This window comes from Glycine max, chromosome 12, assembly GCF_000004515.6.
Source record: "Glycine max cultivar Williams 82 chromosome 12, Glycine_max_v4.0, whole genome shotgun sequence".
Classification (NCBI taxonomy): domain Eukaryota; kingdom Viridiplantae; phylum Streptophyta; class Magnoliopsida; order Fabales; family Fabaceae; genus Glycine; species Glycine max.
Window position 1 is genome coordinate 8,772,640 of NC_038248.2, and position 12,718 is coordinate 8,785,357.

Below are 12,718 nucleotides of genomic sequence, written 5' to 3' on the forward strand. Positions count from 1 at the left end.
ATGGTCAGAAAAGATACGCAGGGGTATATTTTGGATAGCAACCATTGTTTGGTCCGTGAAGATGGATCTGAGTATATCATACTTCCAAGTTCTTGCTTCGTGGTCAATAAGCTCAAGCACTCTAGATCCTCCCTCATAATTCCCTCTTGTATAATATCTTCTGCAGAGTAGATTCTAGTCCAGGTGAAGCTGCGAGGGTGCCTTTTTTTAGCTGCCAACGCACATGTTGATGGAAAGTATCTGGCTTTAGGGGTCCTGCTCATAAGGGAATTTGGCTGAGTAAGAATGTGCCATCACTGCTTGGCCTACAGAGCCTTGTTAAGAGTTGTTATCATTCTAAAACCCATCCCACCTTGCCCTTTTGGTTTGGCCATTTTGCTCCGTTTCACCCGTGGATCATCCTATTCTCCACATCACCTCCCTAGAAGAAGCGAGCTATCATGGCTTCAATATGCTCACAGATGGAGTTTGGGAGTTGAAAACACCCCAGAACATATGAAGGTATGGCCTGAACCACAACTTTTATCAGAATCTCCCTACCATTTTTTTTTCGTAGACATAAAAAAAAATCATCAAAATATACGATTCCCCCAATTATTTATCAAAACATATATTTTTACTATTGTAAATTTTGGAAAGATCTGAATTTATACTATGTTTTTAAATTATTTTTTCAAAAATACGTTGAAAATTCGTGTTTTCCAAACTCAATTCTCAACATGATTTTTATTTTTTAGAAAAATTAATTTCTTAAAAGATTTAAAAAATATAAATAAAGAAAATTAATAAATTAAAAAAGATAATAAAATTAAAGAAAATAAATTAAAAATAGTCCGAATAAGTTTTTCTAATTTATATATAATGTAAAATTAAATACATTAATAGTAAAAAAATAAAATTTAATTCGTTTGACTAGAATTTTTAAAACAGTGGGAATACCTATTTTTTGAATGACCTATTAGCATGCAGATCGAATAATGTTTTGATTAATCTTTTTTTCTCTCATTCATATTAGTTCGTATTCTTATTGATTTTTGTCAATCTTTTTTTATTTTTCTTCATAGTTAGATTAACACATAATTGTGGTCTTTGATATAGTGGTCAACAATTATGATGATGCATGCTTGCTAACAGACTTTGTAGACACGTAATCTAATATATGTACTGAATTAAATTATTGCAAGTAATTTATATTAATGTGCTTACATACAACAATGACATGCGTAGCTTATGAGATTTCCCACAATCACATGTTCTTTGATTCATTTTTACATTGAATTTTTCCATTCGACGTCTCTCTTTCAAATTCACTCTTATTTCAACTTGAAACCGAAATCTTTAGCGGTCAAATAGTTGAACGAAGTGAGTGTTAAATTTAGTTTCTTCTTCAATGATGAACTTGGTCGCAATGAGTGTGTAAACTTGTTTGAAGACAATCACTGCATCAACTTGAGTTCCATGGTCAACGAAATATTTATTTAACTTCTCATATGTAGCTTTGACCAAAACAAGGATTGAAAAATTTCTTATTTTTTAAGCACCGAATTGAGTGATTCTGCCAAATTAGTGGTCATGTGTCCCCATCGCTTTCCATCATCCCATGCCAAGATACATTGTTCCCTTGATATTTGATCAAGTCAGGCAGTGTCGTGTGGGTTGTCTTGTGTAACTGTCGATGGTGACAAAAAAGTTCTGGCTGGGTCATGACATATCCTATAGTTTGAAAAAAATACAAATTTGATTGTCAGTTTAATTTTAAATAATAAAATACTGTGAATTAAAATTTTAAAAAATTTCTTTTCTCATACTCAAGACGTGTTTTCTTTCGTCCTCACTTTTGAATTGTTTTTTGTAATTTTGGCTAATGTGACGAATACAAAACACATATGATGAGTTGTCTGTTGTTCACGCACTGATCGTCTATATGCACTTTTGATTGACTCTTGTCTATCAGAGATTAAAAATATATCATGTTGTGGTATGACATGTGTTCTCAATTTTTGCAAAAAAAGTGCTAACCATCTGTTGTTCGCCCTTGATAATGGCAAATAAATGTTAATGAAAATATATTGTTAGTTCCATCTTGTGCAATTGCAATTAATAGCGTTCCTTTGTATCGTTCATAAAGCCATGTTCCATCAATTTGTACAATGAGTTTACAAAATGCAATCACATTAATGCATGCCTTGAATGACCAAAAAAGTCGATGGCATGTGACATTGTTTGGAATTGGTTGGTTCGATTATCTAGTGTAAGCAATGAACTCATCGACTCTTTACCTAGTGTAGCACCTTCATCTTCAATTATCCTTGAAGGCCAACTGAGGCAATGCAAAGCCTCAATTTGTCAGTTGTAACAGCTTTAGTCAACATATCTGCTGGATTCTCTAATCCTAAGATCTTCAATAAAGATAAGTCTCCATCATTTATCAACTCCCTGATAAAATGGTATCTTAATTGAATATGCTTGCATCTAGAATGGAAGACTGGATTCTTAGCAAGACTTATAGCACTTTGACTGTCACTAAACATTGGAGCATCATCTTGTTCTTTCCCTAATTCATTGAGAAAATTCTTTAGCCAAATCATCTCCTTAGCTGCTTCTGAGATAGCTATGTACTCGGCTTCCGTGGTTGAGAAAGCAACTCTATCTTGAAGTTTAGACTTCCAACTCATAACAATACCTCCCAAGGTAAAAATGTAGCCTATGGTGCTTTTCTTGGTATCAAAATCTCCTCCCAAGTCTGCATCTGGAAATCCCTGTAAAGTGAGATTGCCTTTTCTGAAGCACAAACACCTCTCTGAAGTACCCTTCAGATATCTGAGTATCCACTTTACGCCTTCCTAATGCTCCTTTGCTGGATTTGATAGGAACCTACTGACAACTCTCACTGCATGTGCTATGTCAGGTCTGGTACACACCATAACATACATCAAACTCCCAACTGCTGATGCATATGGTACTCTTGACATGTAACATTTTTCTTCATCTGTCTACAAAGATTGCTTCTTTGAAAACTTCAAATGAGATCCCAAAGGGGTATTCCTGGTCTTAGAATCTCCAAGGTAAAACCTGTCAAGCAATTTGTGTATATATTTCTCCTAAGACAGCTTCAAGATTCCTTCTGATCTGTTTCTAAGAATTCTCATACCAAGGATTTGTTTAGCTGGACCAAGATTCTTCATTTCAAAGTTTTCTGCCAACTGTTGCTTCAACTTGTTAATTTCTGCCATACTAGATCCTGCAATCAACATGTCATCAACATACACGACAAGGATAACATAACTATTAGTATATTTCTTAACATAGCAACAATGCTCCATGTCACATCTTTTGAATCCTGAGTTGCTCATAACTCATTAAACTTCTTGTACCACTGCCTCGGTGCTTGTTTCAAGCCATATAAACTTTTGTGAAGCTTGCATACAAGATTCTCCTTGCCTGGCACTTCAAAACCTTCTGGTTGGGTCATATAGATGTCTTCCTCTAAATCCCCATGCAAGAATGCAATTTTAACATCTAACTGCTCCAAGTGAAGATTCTCTGCAGCTACTATGCTCAGAATAACTCTGATGGTAGTCATCTTTACAACTGGAGAGAAGATCTCTGTGAAATCAATTCCTTATTTTTGCTGAAACCCTTTCACCACAACTCTCGCCTTGTATCTTCTTCTACCGTCAGATTCTTCCTTTAGCCTATAGACCCACCTATTTTGTAACGCTTTCTTTCCTTCTGGCAATTTAGTTAAAGACCACGTCTTATTCTTCTGAAGGGATGTCATCTCATCTTTCATCGCTAGCTCCCACTCAATAGTGTCATTCCCCTGTGTAGCCTCACTGAAACATTCTGGCTCACCAGCATCAGTTAACAACAAATAATGCAATGAAGGGGAATACCTATCTGGTGGTACTGAAATTCTGCTAGATTTTCTTGGAGGAGTTGATGGTTCTGGTTCTGACTCAACCTTTATGCCTGTACTCTGGTTTCTGTTGGCTACATCACTTTCTGAAATTTCTTCAAGTATTGCTTTCTCAGAAATTTCTGACAGTTTACCTGCACATGTAGATTCTGCAGAAAATTTGTCCTTATAAAATAAGTTCTCATTAAAAGTAACATTTCTGCTTCTGATAACTTTCTTGGTTTGGTCATCCTAAAACCTGTAGCCATACATGTCAGATCCATAACCAATAAAATAACACTTCCTCGCCTTCGGATCCAATTTATCTCTACTATTAGAGTCTGTCAGTATATATGAAACACAACCAAAAATTCTCAAATGTGAAAGTTTTACCTCCTTTCCAGATCATACTTCTTCGGGCAACTGATAATTCAAAGGAACTGATGGTCCTCTATTGATGAGATATGCTGTTGTGTTTATTGCTTCTGCCCAGAATGCTTTAGGCAAGCCAGATTGGATCCGCATACACCTTGCTCTCTCGTTCAAGGTTCTATTCATCCTTTCTGCAACACCATTTTGCTCAGGTGTTCCTGGTATTGTCTTGATCATTCTGATCCCATGTTCTGAACAGAAGTCTTTAAACTCCTGACTATCATACTCCCCGCCATTGTCAGATTTCAGACTTTTAACCTTTAGACCTGTCTGATTTTCAACTTCTGTTTTCCACCTTTTAAACACAAAACACATCAGATTTATTTTTAAGAAAATAAACCCATACCTTTCTGGTAGAGTCGTCGATAAAGGTGACATAATAGCGTGAGTTTCCAACAGATTTCACTAGGGCTGACCCCCAAACATCTGTGTGCACCAATTCTAGCTTTTCAACTTTAAGAGTCTTCCCTGCCCTTGAGAAACTGACCTTTTTCTGCTTTCCAAGGATACAATGTTCACAAGCACCAACATCAACATGCTTGAGGCTTGATAGCTTACCCTTTGCCGCCATAAGCTTCATTCCTTTTTCACTCATGTGTCCAAGTCTTTGATGCCACATGGTTGAATTATTGATAGCCTCAGTAACTGCTACCATATCCTCATCTGCAATCATGTAAAGAGATCCTCGCTTCTTTCCACGAGCCACAGCGAGATTGCCTTTTGTTACCTTCCAAGCTCCATCTCCAAAAGTGGTGTGATGTCCCTCATCATCCAACTGCCCTATAGATATTAAATTTCTCTTTAAGGCAGGAATATGTCTGACATTGTGCAATGTCCATAAGGATCCACTGGAGGTCTTGATGTTGATATCACCTCTTCCGACAATGTCAAGAGATTTTCCATCTGCAAGGTAAACTTTTCCAAATCTTCCAGAAACATAGTTAGACAATAAATCTTTAGAGGGAGTAGTGTGAAACGACACACCTGAGTCCATGATCCATGAATCAACAGGACTATCCAAACTGCAAATTAATGCATCATCAAGTTCATCAGTTGCTGCATTTGCGGATTCATCATCATCGTGCTTCTTGTTTTTGTGCGACTTGTTCTTCTTTGGTGCCTTGCACTGATTGCTAAAGTGACCTCTCTTGTCACAATTCCAGCAAGTAACGTCACTTTGAAATTTTCTCTGACCTTTCCCTCTTGACTTTGATCTGCCTCGACCATTCTGACCCTTCTGGGTAGTCCTTCCCCTGCCTTCAGTATTCAATGCTGAATTGGAAACATGACTGGAAGATTCTCCTGAATCTCTCTTGCGAACATCTTCGCTTAAGATCAAGTCACAGATGTCACTAAGCTTTAATGTGTTCTCCCTTATAGAACTACTAACTGCAGTAACAGTTGCAGCCCAACTATCCGGTAGTGATGACAATAGAATCAAAGCCTTCACCCCATCCTCAAATTTAATCTGCACTGATTCCAACTGGGCAAGAATAGTATTAAATTCATTAATATGATCAGTTACAAAGCTACCTTCTCCCATCTTGAGGTTGAACAACCGGCACATCAAGTATACTTTGTTGGCTGCCGACGGCTTCTCGTACATATCTGATAATGCCTTCATTAAGCCTACAGTAGTCTTCTCGTTCACGATGTTGAACGCGACGTTCTTGGCTAATGTCAATCTGATCACGCCAAGAGCCTGTCGATCTAGCAAGTTCCATTCTTCTTGCTTCATGTCTTCTGGCTTAACCCCTGATAAGGGCTGATACAACTTCTTCTGATATAGATAATCCTCTATCTGCATCTTCCAAAAGCTGAAATCTCTGTCATCGAACTTCTCGATCTTCACCTTCCCCTCTTCTAATGTCATTGCTCCCACTGCCTCCTCTAAACTGAGAAGACTCCCACTAATTCCTTTAAACTAAGGAATCCCGTGGAGTAACCAAAAGCTCTGATACCAGTTGTTAGTATAGAGCAATAAAAGAAGAGAAAGAAATAAAGGGAAGAAAGAAAAAGACACAAAGTCTAACGTGGTTCAACACACAATGTATGTGCCTATGTCCACGACTACACTAGGAGAACTTTTTATTACTTGCACATAAAAGCTTACAAGGTGTCTCTATATATAACACTAATGAGATACAAGTTTTTACAAACCAAGCGATGTGGGACTAAGACCACACAAGTTTTACAGACCAAGTGATGTGGGACAAAGGAACTAAGACCACAAACTCTAACAGATAGTGTATCTGAACTCTTGTCTAATGAATGCGATGAATGTAGGAACAATTAGTTGCTCATTTTCTTCAATCATCGCAAGGATATTTTTACCTATGAGTTTGGAATCTATCTTATTGTGATCTTGTAAAATGGTAGGCATGACACATGTGTGAGACCCTTCAATCATTCTAATTTCTCAAACTTTCAAATTTTTTCGTTCAGACGCTCTAAGTTTTCATTGGCACCTCTCAGCTCGAAAACACAAAACGCATGTACCCTTCGCACATCTCTTGTGTTTGAAAGTGATATGGTTTTTAATGTGCCACATTTTGATGTGCACAATGACATGCACATTTTGAATGCGATGAATGTGCCACATTCTGCAAGTGATGAGCACAGTGTCTCTGAAGGATTTCTGATGGTCATAGTGGCGAGCACAATGTCTCTGTAAGATTTTTGATGGACACAATGTCTCTATAAGATTCCTGACGAACACAGTGACAAACACAATGACAAGCATAATGACTCTGCAAAATTCTTGACGAGCACAGTGTCTTTGCCAAAATCATAACAAGCATAGTGTCTTTACAAGATTCCAAATGAGCATAGTGACGCGCACAATGTCTCTACAGGATTCTTGACGGGCATAGTGATGAACACAATATCTTTGCAGGATTCCTAACGAGCACTGTAATGTCTCTACAGTAATAATGACGGACATAATGACAAGCATCGTGTCTGTGCAGGATTCATGACAAGCACAATGACGCGCATAGTGTCTTTGTACGATTCCTGACAGGGACAGTGACAAGCACAATGCCTCTGCAGGATTCCTATCGAGCACAGTGACACAGACAGTGACGTGTAGTGTTTTTGCAGGATTCCTGATGGGCAGTGTCCTTGCAGGATTCCTGACGAGTATAGTGACACGCGCAGTGTCTGCATGATTCCTGATGGACATAGTGACAAGTACAGTGTCTCTGCAAGATTCCTGACGAGCATAGTGACGCACACAATGACGTGCATAGTGTCTCTGTAGGAATCCTGATGGGCACAGTGACGAGCACAATGTCTTGGTAGGATTCCTGACGAGCACAATGACGCGGACAGTGGCGTGCATAGTGTCTCTGCAGGAATCGTGGCCAACATAATGATTTGCAATGTCTCTGCAGGATTTCTAACGAGCACAATGACGTGCATAGTGTCATGCACAATGTAATCGGAGGATTTCCAACGCTTCATAGTGACGTGCAGTGTTTGTACAGTACTTTGCACAGTGTCTTCACGCCTATAAAAACATTTACAACAACTTATTCCATACATCAACTTATTTTTTAAATTTGGCAAGAAAATTTTGAATTAATTTATATCTTAAGTCACCTAAAAAGTATTTTTCTGTCTCATGTTTACCTAATTTGTAATTCTATACTATATCAAAATATTGTATCACCATTCAGCACCCATTTTATCATATAGAAAATACTTAAATGCTAAGTGTCAAGTATAAATCCAAACAAGTCAAGTACAAAGTTTAAATGCACACAATTTCTTTTGAGTAGGTTATAAAAAGCCCATAGGATCAAAGATCAAAGATCCTTTCTCCTTTTTACTATATCATAACAGCCTTCAATTACTTCCTCCATTAGAAACCATAAACATATTATGGTGGTTGTCATTTGTAACAACCGACTTTATTATTCTACGGTAGTTTCTTATTAACAAGCAATTAACTATAATAATATGTAATCAAATCAATATAAATTATCATGATACTACTATTTGAATCGTATAATATTTTTCCAATAAGATTATCATATATAGTAAGAATTATTATAATAATTAATTAAAAATCTATATTATATATAAATTTTCTTTCTTTTGCATGTTTGGCCAATCTCAATCCTCATTTCCTTATATCTTCACCTTCATTGTAATTAAAATTATATTTACATATTTAAATTAATAACATATTAAAGGTTAATAAATTATTATTAAAAGATGAAATAACCCTTTACATCTTCACTCAATTGTCTTTAAAAGCTTCACCTCCTTCAAATTTGTCATTAAGGACGAATAAGAAAAGACTTTAGGAGTTATATGTAATTATTTAATTATTAATATATATGATGAGAGTTTCTATGGTGTTTACGATAATTTGGGGAGTTTTGATATTGTTAATTTTTTAACCAATCAAATTATATTTCATCTTCCAATTAATTATTGTTTTTAATTTTTCAAATTAGTCCTTGATTATTATTTTTTAAAATTTTAATATTATAAAAAATTTAAATTAGAAAATATGATTAAAAATAACTTTAAAGTTTGAAGCCTAAAATCTTTTTGTTACTTTCAACACTTTTTATAAAACCTATGCTTAAGAAACAATATATAATAAGAAACTTTTAAACCCTAAACCTCAAGATATTTTTACAAAAAGTGTTGTAAAGATTTTAGGATTCAGACTTCTTTAAGTTATCTTTAATCATATTTTCTAATTTAAAAAAGTTACAATGTTAAATTTTAAAAAAATAATAATCAAGGAATATATTGAAAAAATAAAATAAAAAATTAATGAAAAAATGACATGTAATTTGATTAATTAAAAAGTTAATAGTATCAAAATCTCCTAAATTATTTCACTATAGAAACTCTACATATAATCGACATATTATGGAATATTAAATTTACTAACGATAAATAATTATTAATTTAATAACTTCTTTTTTCTATATATAGATAGAGAGGGAGAAACCGAGAGATTGTGTGCTTTGTTAAACTTTTCTAGATTTGAGGTTTTTATATTTTTACAAATTCTTTGTTTTATATTTTTATATCTTTTGGTACATTTCTTTTCTTATTTATTGTAAAAAGATTTTGTTAGAGTTATGACAACAAAAATTACACTCATTTCAAATCTATTTCTTAAAAGAATTGATTGGACTTTGAAAGTTTGTGTAATATGTCTTTGAATATTACCAGAGTTCAAGAATCCAAATGATATCAATAGCATTGAATTGCTTCTTTTGGATGAAAATGTTACCTTAAATTCAAATATTCTATTTTTATGTGATATTTTTAATTTAAATTCGACTAACATATGTTTATATGTAGAGTGATACAACTCATGCATCTATCAATAAAACATATGTCAACAATTTTCGAAAAGTACTTGAAGAAGGAAAAACTTGTTTGATTCAAAATATGTTGATGTCTAAAAATGATCCAAAGCTCAAGTCTATAAATGATAAATAGAAGCTGGTTTCCATACCTAACAATTCAAGTTGAGAAAATCCTCCATTATTATTTTGTTTTTATGTCTTTTACTAACATTCTTGCTCCAAATGACGAAGATCTCATGATTGCTGAATTCTGTGTTTTTAGAGCTTCATCAAGTATTTTTGACAGTTTATCTTCTATTTTATTTGTAGATGCAATTGGTCACATGATTGAGAAAAATAATATAAAGGAAATTGAAAAAAATGAAAATAAAAATATTCATTGAGATTATGTTGTAGGACAATATATTTTTAATACACTTATTAATTCAATTCAAAATGATTTTTACAATTATCTATGCTTATTTATACCAACACATTTCCTATAAAAATGTCAATTTTCTTTGTAGGTTCAATACTATTTGCTGCACTTTATGGGAAGATTATGCGGTCACCATGCAACAACATTTACATAAGGAGGATTCAACCAATCCTTTCATTGTCATACTACAACTAAGCAAATTGAACCAATTCATGGGTAACACAAATTTAAAATTTTATATTTCCAGTTTTTTATACAATAACGAATTGCAATAACAATTTTTAATTAATTGTATGTAAAGGAACTATGGGGATTTCGAATGCTTATTTTGGAACAAAGCTACTCATAAATAATTTTTTAATTCCTCTAGATGAATGCAAATCCAACACAACTAACTCAAGTTGTTACTCAAATGACTAAGCTTTCAACTATTTCTTTGTTAGATGACATGCTACAGACTGATCACATGTTCATATCGAATTTATATCAATCAACTTAGGTTTGCAAGTTAAATTCATATATATTTGAACAATATTCATCTTTTTTTAAAAAATTATTAATCAAAATTTTGTGAACATATCTATTATGCTTCGGTGCTAGCAAATATCATATTAGTCGAGACAAAATAATTGGTTTTATGAATCGTACTTGAAATGCACTAAAAAGGATTTCACAAGTTGAGAATAAACATTTTTGTGACATGTGCAAGTGAAGTTTCTTTGTTGTTCCTAGGTATCTTAAAATTTTAGTTTTTGTGATTATTTTTACAAATATCATAATGATTACATGATTGGTGTAAAAAAAAATATAAATAAAACATTTTCAAATTGATGCCTTTGCAGGTTTAGGACACAAAAAGTAAATTATCATCTTTTTTATGCATTTCAGTTAATCTCAATGGAGAGAGAGTTTGAGTTTACTAGTTTCATGGATATCAAGGTGTACTATATAAATTCATATTACCATTTCAATAATTTATGACTTATTATCATCTTTTTTAATATTATATTTGTTCCATAGTTTAATGTTGACAATAGTTCTTTTATACCTTATATACATAATTGATTTTTAATCACTTTTATTCGATAGTATTTAATCATTTTTCCATAACATATAATTTTATTAAATAATTAGATTTAATATTAAAAAAATTTTATATCGTGTATTGCACGAGTATCTTAACTAGCTGGTGTAAGACTCCATTGTATTCACATAAGTAAGAATAATTTGTTTAACGAAAGAACTCGTAAGAATAATTTGATTTCTATCGTATGCAAAACCCCCTCTTGGACCACTTGCACACACTGAAAGCAGAAATAATCTCTGATTCAGTGGGGTTAGAGGACACCCTTAATCTTTCATCTAGAAAAAAAATATAAAAAAATTTACATAAATGACTGTATCAAAATTAAAATCTTCAAATTTACATGAGTCGGAGAATATGCCTAATTTTTCATCTAGAGTTATGTAATTTAAGTATCTATCAAGAGTCATGGGTACCCAAAAAAAAGTATCTATCAAGAAAATAAAATGTTATTTGTTAAGGAAATCTACATAAACAATTATATTCTTTTTTAAAATAAAGGAAACAAAAACTGCGGAAACTACCTTTACATTAAAAATGGTGCGTCAAAACATAAATTTCCTTTCATTAAGTAGCGTCACATGTATCAATCAATATTTGTTATTCAATTTTTTCCACATAAAACGAGAATAGTATAATAAGGTTATTTACTGATGAATTTTGATCTTTGACGAGTATGAAAACTTATTTAGAGGTCTCGGGGGAGTTGACTTGCGTTGGTAGTGATGTATTGATGCATATTAGATGCGAAAGAGAGAAATAATTATTTGTTTTTTTTTTTGGTTTTACATTGAAGAATTAATTTTGACATGTTTAATTTTACATTAGAAAAAAGTTTAAAATTAATTCTGAGTTTAAAATTGATCTTGAGATGAGATAATTATAAATAATTTTTGTGTAAAATCTATAATTTTATATTAAGTTTTACTCCTAACTTAATTTTATAATAGACTAAAATATGTTTTGTTCCTAACCGTGATTATTTTATAAGTGATTCAAATTGTATCACATCATTGTTTAATTGATGATTAAAATTCAAAACAAAAATTTTGATATATCATGATTTAATTCGACAAATTTTTTTATTAGGAATCTGAAACAAAAATCAATTATTTATCATAAACGTAAAACATATCTAAGCTTTTATAATAAAAATATTCAAATATAAATAATATGATTTTAAAAGTAATTTTAACTAAAATTATCCATCATCCAAACACACACTTAAACTTGTGGGTTAAAATCTGAAAAGAAATTGATTATTTATCATAAACCTAAAACATATCTAAGCTTTTATAATAAAAATATTCAAACATAAATTATATGACTTTAAAAGTAATTTTAACCAAAATTATCGATCATCCAAACACTCTTCTGGGTTAAAATCTGTAAAGGAATTGATTTTGAACAGACACGGCCCACACCCAAACATACATAAAAGTTATTAGTTGTAACTTTCGGGTTTTCTACAAATCTGATGTGGTTTTCTGTGTTATAAACGTGTGTCGAATAAGCACCAAGTAAAATATATTTAAGGGAAGGAG